Source organism: Tamandua tetradactyla, chromosome 12 (assembly GCF_023851605.1).
Source record: "Tamandua tetradactyla isolate mTamTet1 chromosome 12, mTamTet1.pri, whole genome shotgun sequence".
NCBI lineage: Eukaryota > Metazoa > Chordata > Mammalia > Pilosa > Myrmecophagidae > Tamandua > Tamandua tetradactyla.
This window is the reverse complement of record NC_135338.1, coordinates 78,590,007-78,603,312: the sequence shown is the minus strand read 5'-3', so window position 1 is coordinate 78,603,312 and position 13,306 is coordinate 78,590,007. Positions and strand designations below refer to the sequence as shown.

General features: G+C 36.1%; 1 long non-coding RNA gene, 1 other non-coding gene and 1 pseudogene across 3 annotated transcripts; all 3 read left to right on the top strand.

The window, feature by feature from the left end:
* The first annotated feature begins 1,840 nt into the window (after window positions 1-1,840).
* On the top strand, window positions 1,841-8,814 carry LOC143651618 (uncharacterized). Of its 2 annotated transcripts, XR_013160075.1 has the most exons (5): window positions 1,847-1,945; window positions 2,457-2,536; window positions 6,498-6,765; window positions 8,186-8,283; window positions 8,732-8,814. It is a non-coding gene; the product is annotated as an uncharacterized LOC143651618 (long non-coding RNA). The 2 variants fall into 2 exon arrangements; XR_013160074.1 differs by lacking the exon at window positions 2,457-2,536 and having other exon boundaries at window positions 1,841-1,945.
* On the top strand, window positions 6,670-6,745 carry LOC143652794 (small nucleolar RNA SNORD115). The gene has a single exon (XR_013160854.1). It is a non-coding gene; the product is annotated as a small nucleolar RNA SNORD115 (small nucleolar RNA).
* LOC143652797 (small nucleolar RNA SNORD115) lies at window positions 8,465-8,537 on the top strand (annotated as a pseudogene).
* Window positions 8,815-13,306: the final 4,492 nt, after the last annotated feature.

Below are 13,306 nucleotides of genomic sequence, written 5' to 3'. Positions count from 1 at the left end.
AGAGACGCATCTCTATCTAATCAAAAGTTAACACCCAAAATCGGGCATGCCACATTTCCATGGAGATAATCTAATAAAAAAATTTCAACCTACATTTTAAAATCAGGATTGAAAGAAATGGCTACTTCCACAAGATGGAATCAGGATTAAAACATGGCTTTTCTAGGGTACATAATATTTTCAAACCACCACGCACCTGTTGAATCACTCTAGATCTAGGAGAAAAATCTTCCAGCAATTCACTACATATAATGCCTTTCTTTTTGATGTGAGAATTCTGCCTCAATGACATGATGGTAAATGTACCTTTCCTGCAGTTATGTTGCATGGATAGCATTTTTTTTTTGAAAGACCACTTGCCTTGCCCGAATTCTGAGATTAGAAAAATCCAATTCCTTCTTTCCATAGTTCTTCTCCTTAGTTCAAGTCGTAAAGTACATCTTATTTGAAGAGCTGCTATCCCACTGAGACGAGATTGCTGATATTCTATGGCATCACATCTCTAAAAGTTTTCTCTGGAATGTGACAGTAAGATCCACACTTCCTGGGTGAAGTCAATAACTACATCTTTCAAGTTCACTAACTCCAGTGGTGCATTATCAATAGCTCAGCTTACAACTCTCTTCCTCCAGATTTTCACCCACAACCAGATAAGTATGTGAATGACTGAGATATTCCAGAGCTGCCACAGGCACCTCCCCAGTGGATCCTGCAGGTACAAAGCTCAATTCTCACTGTCTCTGTTCATATTTATTTATTCCTTTTCTTCCTTCTTTTCAGACTGGATAATTTGAATTGTACTATCTTCAAGGTCAGTAATTCTTTCTTTTGTCAGCTCCATTCCCTTGTTGAACCCTACTAGGAACATTTTAAATTCAGTTTCTGTACATTTCATATCCAATATTTCTTTGTTTTATCTTTATAATTTCTATTTATTTATTGATATATTTGTTCATATGCTGTTTTCCAGATTTCTTATAGTTCTTCATGTTTTTCTTTAGTTCTCTGAGTATTTTCAAGGCAAGTTAAAAAATATTTATCTAGTATGCCCAATGTCCGATCTTCCTCTTTCATGGCTCTGTTGCTTTATTTTGTTCAATTGAAAGAACCTTCTTTTCCTGATTATTTGTATGTCTTGTAATTTTTTATTGAAATCCGAGGATTTTATATTTTGATATATTGTTCCTAGAAATCAGGAAAACACCTCAAGTTTTTCGTTTTCTCTCTCTTTATCATTGAATGCCATAGTAGTCTATTTATTTAGTTATTTTTCCAGAACAGTTGTGCAGAGACTGAATCTCTTGATACATATAGTTGCAGTTTCTGTTCCTTAAGCTTACGGCAGTTGAATGATAGAGATTACCTTGCATTCCAGGAGCTCAGAGCAACAAAAATTTTAAAACACATTTTCCAGTCTTTGTGGAATTTCTCTGTGCTTCTACTCTCCTTTACACATAGGCAGCTTTACCGTGGGGCCTGAAAAACAGTCTCAGGTGAAAGCATAGGGTCTTCTGAGGTCTTTTATGACATGCTGCTTGTCCTGTGCATGCATGCATAGCCTTATCAATCCTCCCATGTACAAAGATATTCAATATGTGTCCAACTTCCCTTAAGAAATTCACAGCTTTTCCTACAGGTCCCAGCACTATTGTATGTTTCAACCAGTAAACCTTTGTTCCAGGTAGCTATGGTTTTATTATTTCTTATGGTGCTTTATAAGCCTTTCCAGCCACATATGCATAAAGAGTAAGTTCTTGGACTGGTGAGACAGAGATGAGCATCCTGCATCAGACTGATTGGCACAGACATTCATGCACTCTTTTTTTTTTTTTTTGCATCAAGGTTATTACTGTGCTTCCTCCAGAACCTGGGACCAGTTCAACACTATGAGTGCAAATTGGCACCACACCAAGTTAGAGAAAGCATGAGGGAGGAGCCAGTAAAGGTACCATAAAGCTTTCCCACCATTTTAAATTTCCTTTTAGTGGAAACATTGCTCACCTAGTTACTGTAGCCATTTAACTCTTTTCTACAACTCTGAGAAAGCTGGTTCTGCCAGTTTTCTCATGTTTTATTCAATGTTCCTGTAAGGGAATAGATCCCTGGGATTTCTCACTCTTTCATCTTGCTTACATAATTCAAAAATTAAATCTTGATTTATGGGATACTCACATATGGGATCCTCACCATTGGATCAAATGTTTTAAAGATAGGCATCAATTGTATTATATGTGTGGCCCATTTTTGCCTCTGTCTATTACAGTGCTATTGGATTTCAGAAAGGGACCATTTAGTCCACCACTTCTTTTCTTGGAGAACATTTTCCAAAGCAGCTGTTCAAATAATATTAATGTCTTCAGCAGTGGCCTCTAGAAAGTAGACAGTGTGAATCAATTCATTTCCCCCATAGTTAAGTTTGTTACCTAGCTTTTCATTGCTGTTTGTATCTTCTCTAGAGTGGGATCCCCATAAGAGTAATATCAGGTGGCAATCCCCTCAAATATTCCCAAGTTCTGACTGGGAATGGTTGACTCAGGTAAGCCTGGCAAGTTTTGTAGTGATGGTAAGCATATGGCTATCAGATTAGGAGCAGACAATCCCACACAAAATGAAGTTTAACTTCTCCATAGGGTTAAATATGTTTTTATCATAAGAATTGCATTTGTTGTAACACACAGAGCTGTGATTATGTACTGTGGGCAAACAACTTTACAATTGATAGAGTCTCACTACCATTGAGTATTATGTAGAACTTGTGGCTGGTATTGTGAGGTTAGGTTAAGGAAAAATTCCCAAATGGTTGTAGTCTGTGACTTTTAGACATATGTTCACCCAGGTAATTTTATACTGTATGCATTTCTTCATTGTATATATCAACCAGTGACTGGGGAGGAGGTCCATAGTAAGATGACATTTGTCAGTTGGTTAGTACAGTTTCTCTCTGCCTCAATAAATGGTGCTTATATAGAGAGGGAGAGAGATCCTTATCCAAAATCCAATACTCTAATAGTATCAAATGGAAAAAGATTGTGGAAAAACAGAACCTGATACAGTCTTGCTGAAATGCTGAGAGTGTTACTACTCACATGTCTTAGATACACTGTCATGGAAAATTATAGGAGTAATTATGATAAATAATTATGAAGAAAAAAATATGAGTAAACAATAAAAAATTATCAAACTATAAAATTGCAGAGTAAGCCTGATAAAGAATTAAAAAAAAAACAGGATACCATAGTAAGCTCAATGTAACTATAGTCACAAATTTAATATCTATGGAATATTTCCTAAATGCAGGATGAAGTATAACAATTGTAGATTTAATTCCAAATGAATAGAATTGAACATCTACTACATCTTTATAGCCATTTGTTGGCTAATTGCATGCATTCAGGGTAATTTCTTTTTTTTTTTTTTTTTTTTTTTAAAGGAAAGACAGAGAGAAGGAAGGAAGGATAGAAGGAAGGAAGGAAGGAAGAAAGGGAAACATTTCCAAACATTTTCTTGCTTTATTGTATTTTGTTTTTCTGTTTTTGTTACATGGGCTGGGGCCGGGAATCGAACCGAGGTCCTCCGGCATAGCAGGCAAGCACTTTGCCCGCTGAGCCACCGCGGCCCACCCCTCAGGGTAATTTCTTGTTCAACAAAAATGTCAGTTAATTCTGTGCTCATGAATTGGCATGTTCCATTGCATCTCTATTGTTTTTATCCCTGGGTGTGAGTAAGGAATTTTATATGTAAAGTCAGATTCAACAAAGATAAGTAACACCAGAAATGTATGCAAGAAATTTTATTAATCATCATAGGTCCTAGAACAGAGAGAAACAGCATGCCTCACAGGACCGCATGGGGAAACACATTAGTAGTGTAAGCTCAAACAAGCCGGTGGGGAGGAAAAGGTTGCAATGAACCTCGGAATTATGCAACAGTGGAAATTAGGGAGTTTCTATATGACTTGCTTGGTGGGGCATTAGCCAAAATAGGATGTGTAGATGAGAGGGAGAAACTATTTAAGTTGTATATAGGTGTTAGGAGTGATTACTGAGGGACCTAATGATAGGGTCTAAGATGCTAAGGTATCTAGACAGTGAAAATCCCCATGCTATTTTAATTCAGTATACTCAAACACTTTGAAAGTAGTCAACTGTTCTTTTTAAAGATTTTTTATCAAGAAAATCATGCATGGTGTACAATCATGTACAGTCCATGCATGGTGTACAATCAGTGGCTCACAATACCATCACATAGTTGTGTATTCATCACCATGATCATTTTTAAAATATTTGTATCACTCCAAAAAAAGAAATAAAAAGAAAAAAGAAAAAACTGTACATACTATACAACTTACTCCTCTGTCTCATTGACCAACAGTATTTCAATCTTCCCAATTTTCCCCTTTATCCCCACTATTATTTATTTTTATCCTTATTTTTTTTTACTCACCTGGCCATACCCTGAATAAAAGGAGCATCAGACACAAGGTTTTCACAATCACAGAATCGCATTGTAAAAACTAAATCATTATACAATCATCCTCAAGAATCAAGGCTACTGGAACACAGCTCAACAGTTTCAGGTATTTCCCTCCAGCCACTCCTATACATCATAAACTAAAAACAGATATCTATGGAATGCATAAGAATGACCTCCAGGGCAACCTCTTAACTCTAGTTGAAATTTCTCAGCCACTGAAATTTTATTTTGTCTCATTTCTCTTTCCCCCCTTTTATTCAAGAAGACTTTCTCAATCATGTGATGCCAGGTCCAGGCTCATCCTTGGAGTTCTGTCCCATGCTGCCAGGGAGATTTACCCCCTGGAGTCATGTCTCATGTAGGGGGGAGGGCAAAATTGGCTTAGAGAGAGAGGCCACATCTGAGGACAAAAGAGTTTCCCTGGGGATGACTCAGGCTTAGCCTTTCCTTTACAGGAATAAATTTCATAGGGATTAACTCCGATATTGAGGGGCCAGACTATTGATTTGATTGCCCCCACTGCTTGTGAGAATATCAGGAACTCCCCAAATGAGGAAGTTGAATATTTCCTCCTGAAAATGTTAATTGTTCTTGATATAGTACCATTAGAAACACCTCCAGTTACACATAAATCAGTATTTCATGGCAGGTCAAGATCAGCATACAAAAGATGTTTCAACATATTAAGGTATTTCACAATAAGAGCAATGCTTTTTTCAACAGATACCTCAGAAATTAAAAACAAAACAAAGCAAAAACCCTAGTATTTTCTCCTGGATATTCTAAAGGGTGGGCAGGACGTCTATGCAAAGGCTTCTGACTCTTGATTTTAGTATTTTTGACATTTTTATAATAACCAAAATCCTCAAGCATCTTATGCACTGGCTAGATAATGCCATACACCTGGTAGTAAATATAACAGCCACACAGAAGGACACAATCCTCCAAAATGAATGACGCTGAGGTATCAAGAGGTGGATTTTCATACCGATGAAATGTTTATGTGTGCTGTCTCAACAAACATCTATTTTGGCTAAGCCACTTTCCATATCACTGACCTGTGGTTTAGCTAATAAACAGTTTCCACTCCTGGGACCTGGATTCTCAAGGGCTCAGTACCACAACTGAGGCCACCACCTACACCACCCACACCACCCACAACATCCACACCAACAAATGCTATTGTCAGTTCCTCTAGTCAACAATGTGCTCCTCTTGAGGATGATTTTTTGTCTTTATTTCTCTTAAAAGGCAAGATTAGGTCTCATAATTGACCTAAACCATGACACTCTCTATACATACATCAATTTGACCCACAAGTGTTTAACAGAGATGGCTTCTTTAAATGCTTAGAATAAAGAAGTTTAGAGTTAAGGCATTTTTTTCTACTGGGTTTTCCAGAGGAGAAATTTCCAAGAGCTGTGGCAACTTCTAGCCTTACAAGATGAGAGCAAGTGGTTTATCATTGACAGACATACTGCAAATTGGATATTGAGCCAGCAAAATTTGCACCTCTAGTAACTAACTTATCATTCTAGTAACATGATCTCTTTATTGACAATTATTATGAATTAGATTCTGACTAATTGATGAGTTAATCTTGAGAAAACTTTGATTTTGAACTGAACTTGATATGATTGAGATTTGAGTTATTTTTGAATACTAACATATGTCCAGGTGAACATTCATTAATGTCAGTAAGTTCAAATGATCAACTTTTTTAAAATTATAATTAAATGGCTTTATCTGATGTGGGATGTTTTGGGGTCAAGAATGATCATCCATACCAAAGGAACATAGTATGTGAGAGAAAACGTGAGATTCAGGAATGTTTTTCAGCATGACACATGGCAATAAATGGACAGGCAAGGTGATAGCTGAATTTCAGCCTCTAATTATCATCACCATTTATTACCTTTTCTTTCAGGTAAGGGCCACAACCTTAGAGAAAGCAGGAACAACACATACATGAGAACAGTGTTTTTATTTTGACCAATGTCCTATTCATATTTTCCTACATGCAGACTACTGTGGAAGGCAAGCTGCAGTTTTTGACCCTGGGAAGATTTTACCGTCTGTGTGTCCTACATTGAAGTAACCAAAACTCTACTGCATTTTTTACCACATCTTTGAAAAAGAGGCCTGTAGTAAGAATATGCAAGAAAAAGAGTGTGTGCCTAAAGAGAACCCTGTGTTGGACCAATGATGAGAACTCAACTTCTTGAAGACAGATGATGGCATAAAAATGCTTAGGAGGATTATGCTGAAGCCCAGTTCTAGGTGAAAATCTAGGTACAAGAATTAGTGATTCCTCATTTCTCTTAAAATGGAGTTTTAAGAGAACCTATATGGGTTAGAGAAAGCATGAAGACATTGTGGGAAATTTAAGTTTCCCATGCTTACCTATGTATTTCTATGTAAACAACAAACTTTGATCTTTGAAGCATGCCTTCAGTAATATGTATTTCCTAGCAAACTGCCTTAGACAGTGCTCCTTCATAGCACCTTTTTCTCCTTTCTTTGAGGGAGTTGCTGCATTCCTGATGGGAGGTGAGTGGTTCACTGTTGAGTGCTCAATTACAAAATGGTTTCAGCTAGTGAAACATACCTTACAGGCAGGTAACTTTACTCATGCAAGTAACGTGCAACTCATTATCAGTTTTTCTTCTGAATGAGTTTCTGACTACTTGATGAATTTCTTTTCAGGAAATCTTGATTTTTTATTTGATCTTGGTATGACTTAAAAATAAAGAATTTTTGGATTTCCACTTTTATTTCTAGTTGAATATTCACCGAGGTCAATGAATTTGAGATGACCAATTTTTATCATATTCTTACATGGTTTTAATGATTTTGGGCTCTTTTTTGTTCAATGGTGAACTACCAACTGAAGTACCCTGTACTTACCAAGTAAAAAAAAATGTGTGCTTCATGAAAGTTCTTCAGCATGAAATGTAGCAATTAATAAATGAATGGGTAATATAATAGCTGAATTTCATCCCTTGTAAATCATAACCCTCCATTCTCTCACATTAAGGAAAGAGCCATTTATGAATAATGTCATTTGGTAACTAAATGTGTCTAGAAACCAATCAATTCATGTATTCAGATGATTGTCCTAATATAGCTCTGTCTTCTAGTAAAGTGTTTGAGTTAGTTCAGGTCATCTTCAAGAGGACAATGTTTTTTTCCCAAATTGAGTAAAGATTTTGGTGAGGAACTTCTGGATCCATAGTCACCTTCTCTCCATGATCTATAATTGAAGCCAAATATGTGATGCATCTTATTGACTCCTACAGCAAGTTTTTGCTTCACCATGATTTTGAGGATTTGTAGGGCCATTGTGACCACTTAAAAAGGATTAAAAAAACATGCATTTTCAATTCAGGTGTGAAATTTCATAAAATACAGAACTCGGTTTTCTGGAAAATGGTTCCAATTCCCAGTGGCCTAATAAGTGATTTGTAGATCCAGATTGCTGTATGGCTTGCAAAAACTCACTTATGATAATTCAGTTGAATTCACCATGCCAATTGATACATTGGTTATCTTTTGTGACTGATTTGTATATTTAGGCTAGAGAGAATCAAAAGGATGAACTGGAGCTTGCATAAAACTTGAAACAGATACTCCTGAATCAGGAACTGTAATCTCCTCCATTTTGTGTTCCCTGATCAATGACCCCAATCTTATTAATGGATCATATTTGTAGGCTGATTGCAGCTGCCCATGACACAATGGAAAACAAGAACAGCACACCCATGAGATCAGTGTTCTTGCTTTGACCAGTGTCTGGCTCATTTCTCCTAGGTGAGTAATGCTAATGAAGTGCAAACTTCTGTTTTTTGTCCATTGGTCAATTTCTCACCTATGCATCCTGCATTTAAGTAGTTAGAACTCTACCACATTGTGGCCCAATGCTTTCAGCAAGAGTTCTCTGGTAAGCATAAACATGACAAAGGAAATGAATGACTGTAGAAAGCACTGCCTTGGGTCAATAATGAGAATTTATCTTGTTGGAGACAGATATGACTTAAAAATCATGCTCAATAGGCCTGAAGCCCAGGCCTAGATGGCAATCTGGGGATTGGAATTTGTGATTCTTCATTATAATTCTAGTGTAGTTTATATGGGATTGTGACAATAAAAAATCACATTTCATATGTGCCTTTCTATATATTTCTATGTAATAAATATATTTCTGTCCTTGAAGACTGCCTTCAATAATATATCCTTTCTAACTCTCTTACCTATTCAGGGCACACATATGACAATTTGCCACCCTTCTGTCTTTAAAAAGGAAGAGTTTTGGAGGGATGCAGTTTTCCTTGATGGGAGGTGAGTGACTTGATTGATATATTGCAAATTGAAACTTCAGCTACTGAAACTACTCCTGAGGCAGCTATCTTTACTCATGTAACATGAATCTCATTATGGGCTTGTCTCTTGAAAAAGCATTTGACAAATTGATGAGCACCTCCGGAGGAAAACTTATCTTTGACATGTACTTGATGTGATTGAGATTTGGAGAGTTTTGGGCTCCTGAGTTTCTGTTATGTTCATTGAATGCACATTAAGTCCAATATGTTCAAGACACAAAATATTTTTCTCATACCATTAAATAGTTTTAATTAACTTAAGTTTTCTTATGGCCGGTGATGGACCTCTCGTTTAATCACATTCAGAAAAATATTTCAATGCTGTTAATTGCATTCAAAATGTGCTATGAACACCACCATCCATTACCAAAATAGTTCCAAATAGGAACTCTATCCATTTTACTTACTTACTTATTTATCTATTTATAAAGGGAGAGAAAAAAATTTATTTTACAAACACCAAAGTCAATGTCTCCTGTTGTGAATTCTTCATCTCAGGTTATTTTAAGTGTCTGGCAGACTTGAATTCTTTCCTCATATCGATTTCACAAAGTTTATCATTGGAATTTTAATTAATTAATTAATTAATTTTTTCATCACATAATTGTATATTCATCATCATGATAATTTCTTAGAACATTTGCATCAATTCAGAAAAAGAACTAAAAAGAAAAAATAATTCATACATACCATACCCTTATGCCTCCCTTTCATTGATCACTAGCATTTCAATCTACTAAATTTATTTTAACAGTTATTCCCCCATTATTTATTTATTTTTAATCTTTGTGTTTTACTCATCTGTCCATAAGGTAGATAAAAGAAGCATCAGACACAAGGTTTTCACAATCACATAGTCACATTGTGAAAGCTAAATCATTATACAATCATCTTCAAGAAACATGGCTACTGGAACACAGCTCCACATTTTCAAGCAGTTCCTTCCAACCTCTCTGTTATGCCATAAGTAAAAAGGTGGTATTTATTCAATGCATAAGAATAACCTCTACAATAACCTCTCAACTCTGTTTGGAATCTCTCAGCTGTTATCACTTTATTTTGTCTCACTTCTCTCTTCCCCCTTTTGATTGAGAAGGTTTTCTCAATCCCTTGGTGCTGAGGCTCAGTTCATTCTAGGATTTCCATCCCACATTACCAGGAAGGTCCACACCCCTGGGAGTCATGTCCCACGTAGAGAGGGGGGAAGCAGTGAGTTTGCTTGTTGTGTTGGCTGAGAGAGGCAATATCTGAGCAACAAAAGAGGTTCTCTGGAGGGTGACATTAGGTCTAATTTTAAGTAGGCTTAGCCTATCCTTTGTGGGGTTAAGTTTCATATTAACAACCCCCAAGATTGGGGGCTCAGCCTAATGCTTTGGTTGTCCCCACTGCTTGTGAGAATATAAAGAATTAGCCACTGGGGAAGTTGAATTTTCCCCCTTTCTCACCATTCCCCCAAGGGGACTTTGCAAGTACTTTTCTATTCACTGTTCAAATCTTTCTCACATTAATTGAAGAATCACTCTGGTCAAACCTACAAAATCTCATGCCCTACTCAAGTTTCCATGTACTTATGGTGTTCAATTAAGCTGTCCACATAAGTTATATTAGGAAATGCACTAGTCAAAATATAAATTTTGTACCAAATAAACATTTTTTTGCTTTAGTCTCACATATAAGTTAAAGTTTTAAAATATTAATTACCATCTAGTTTCAACACCCTGCATTGATATTCCTTCGTTCTTTCTCATGCAAAACATTTTTAACTTTGTAAATTTAGTCACTATTATTATACACTCTAGGCATTCCTAGATTATACCATCTCAGTCTTTATCATATATCTTTCCTTCTGATTTCATTTGTGCACCCAGGCCTCCTCCCTCTATCATTTCCACATTCAGTGTTCTAAAATTATTGTATTACAGTTAGGTAGTATTGTGCTATCCACTTCTGAATTTTTACAATCAGTCCTGTGGCACAATCTGTTTCCCTTCAGTTCTAATTATCCAATATCTACTCTATTTCTGTCTCCTGATGGCCTCTGTTCTTAATTGAAATTAGTCAAGCTCATTCATAAATGTTAGTTCATAATCAGTGAGACCATACAGTATTTGTCCTTTTGTTTCTGGCTAATCTCACTCAGCATAATGTCCATAAGGTCCATCCATGTTGTTACATACTTCATAACTTTATTCTGTCTTATAGCTGCATAATATTCCATAGCGTGTATATATCACAGCTTGTTTAGCCACTCATCTGTTGATGGACATTTGGGCTGTTTCCATCTTTTGGAAATTGTAAATAATGCTGTTATAAACATTGGTGTGCAAATGTCCATTTGTGTCTTTGTCCTCATGTCCTCCATGTAGATACCTAGCAATGGTATTGCCAGGTCATATGGCAATTCTATACTTAGGTTCCTGAGGAACTGCCAAACTGCCTTCCACAGAGGTTGTACCATTTGACATTCCCACCAACAGTGGATAAATGTGCCTCTCTCTCCACATCCTCTCCAGCATTTGTCATTTTCTGTTTTATTGATAATGGCCATTCTGATGGGTGTGAGATGATATCTCTTTGTGGTTTTGGTTTGCATTTCCCTAATGGCCCGGGAAGTTGAGCATCTTTTCATGTGCCTTTTGGCCATTTGTATTTCCTCTTCTGAGAAGTGTCTGTTCAAGTCTTTTGCCCATTTTGTAATTGGATTGTCTGTCTTTTTGTTGTTGAGTTGAACAATCTCTTTATATATTATAGATACTAGACCTTTATCTGATATATCATTTCCAAATATTTACTCCCATTGTGTAGGCTGTCTTTTTACTTTCTTGATGAAGTTCTTTGATGCACAAAAGTGTTTAATTTTGAGGAGTTCCCATTTATTTATTTATTCATTCAATGCTCATGCTTTGGGTGTAAGGTCTAAGAAACCAACTCTTAGTATAAGATTTATAAGATGTTTTCCTATGTTTTTTCTAAAAGTTTTATAGTCTTAGATATAATATTTAGGTCTTTGATCCTAATTTTGAGTTAATTTTTGTAAAGCGTGTGAGGTATGGATCCTCTTTCATTCTTTTGCATGTGAATATCCAGTTCTATAGGCACCATTTATTGAAGAGACTGTTCTGTTCCAGGTGAGTTGGCTTGACTGCCTTATCAAAGATGAATTGTCCATAGATGAGACGCTCTATATCTGAACACTCTATTCAATTCCATTGGTCAGTATATCTATCTTTATGCCAGTACCATGCTGTTTTGACCACTATAGCTTCATAATACGTCTTTAAGTCAGGTAGCATGAGACCTCCGACTTCAATTTTTTATCTCAGAATACTTTTAGCTATTCAGGGCACCCTGCCCTTCCAGATAAATTTGGTTATTGGCTTTTCTATTTCTGAAAAGTAAGTTTTGGGGATTTTAATTGGTATTGCATTGAACCTGTAAATCAATCTAGGTAGAATTGACATCTTAACTATATTTTGTCTTCCAATCCATGAACATGGTATGCCCTTCCATTTATTTAGTTCTTCTGTGATTTCTTTTAGCAACTTCTTATAATTTTCTCTGTATAGGTCTTTCATCTCTTTAGTTAAATTTATTCCTAAACATTTTATTCTTTTGGTTGTAATTGCAAATGGAATTATTTTCATGATTTCCCCCTCAGATTGTTCATTACTAATGCATAGAAGCACTACAGATTTTTGAGTGTTGATCTTGTAACCTGTCACTTTGCTGTACTCATTTATTAGCTCTAGTAGTTTTGCTGTGGATTTTTGAGGGGTTTTGACATACAGTATCATAGCATCAGCAAACAGGGAGAGTTTTACCTCTTCCTTTCCAATTTTTATGCCTTTTATTTCTTTTTCTTGTCTAATTGCTCTGGCTAGAACTTTCAACACAACGTTGAATAACAGTGGTGATAGTGGACATACTTGTCTTTTTCCTGATCTTAGGGGGAAAGTTTTCAGTTTTTCCCCATTGAGGATGATGTTAACTGTGGGTTTTTCATATATTCTCTTTATCATGTTTATTCTCTTTATCATCTCCTCTTTATCATGAGGAGATTCCCTTCTGTTCCTATCCTTTGAAGTGTTTTCAACAAGAAAAGATGTTGAATTTTGTCAAATGCCTTTTCTGCATCAATCGAGATGATCATGTGGTTTTTCTGCTTTGATTTGTTGACATGGTGCATTACATTAATTGATTTTCTTATGTTGAGCCATCCTTGCATTTCTGAGATAAATCATAATTGGTCATGGTGTATAATTCTTTTAATATGCTGCTGGATTCAATTTGCAGGATTTTGTTGAGGATTTTCTGCATCTATACTCACAAGAGAGATTGGTCTGTAGCTTTCTTTTTTGTAATATCTTTGTCTGGCTTTGGTATGAGGGTGATGTTGGCTTCATAGAATGAGTTAGGTAGCTTTCCCTCCTCTTCAATGTTTTTGAAGAGTTTGA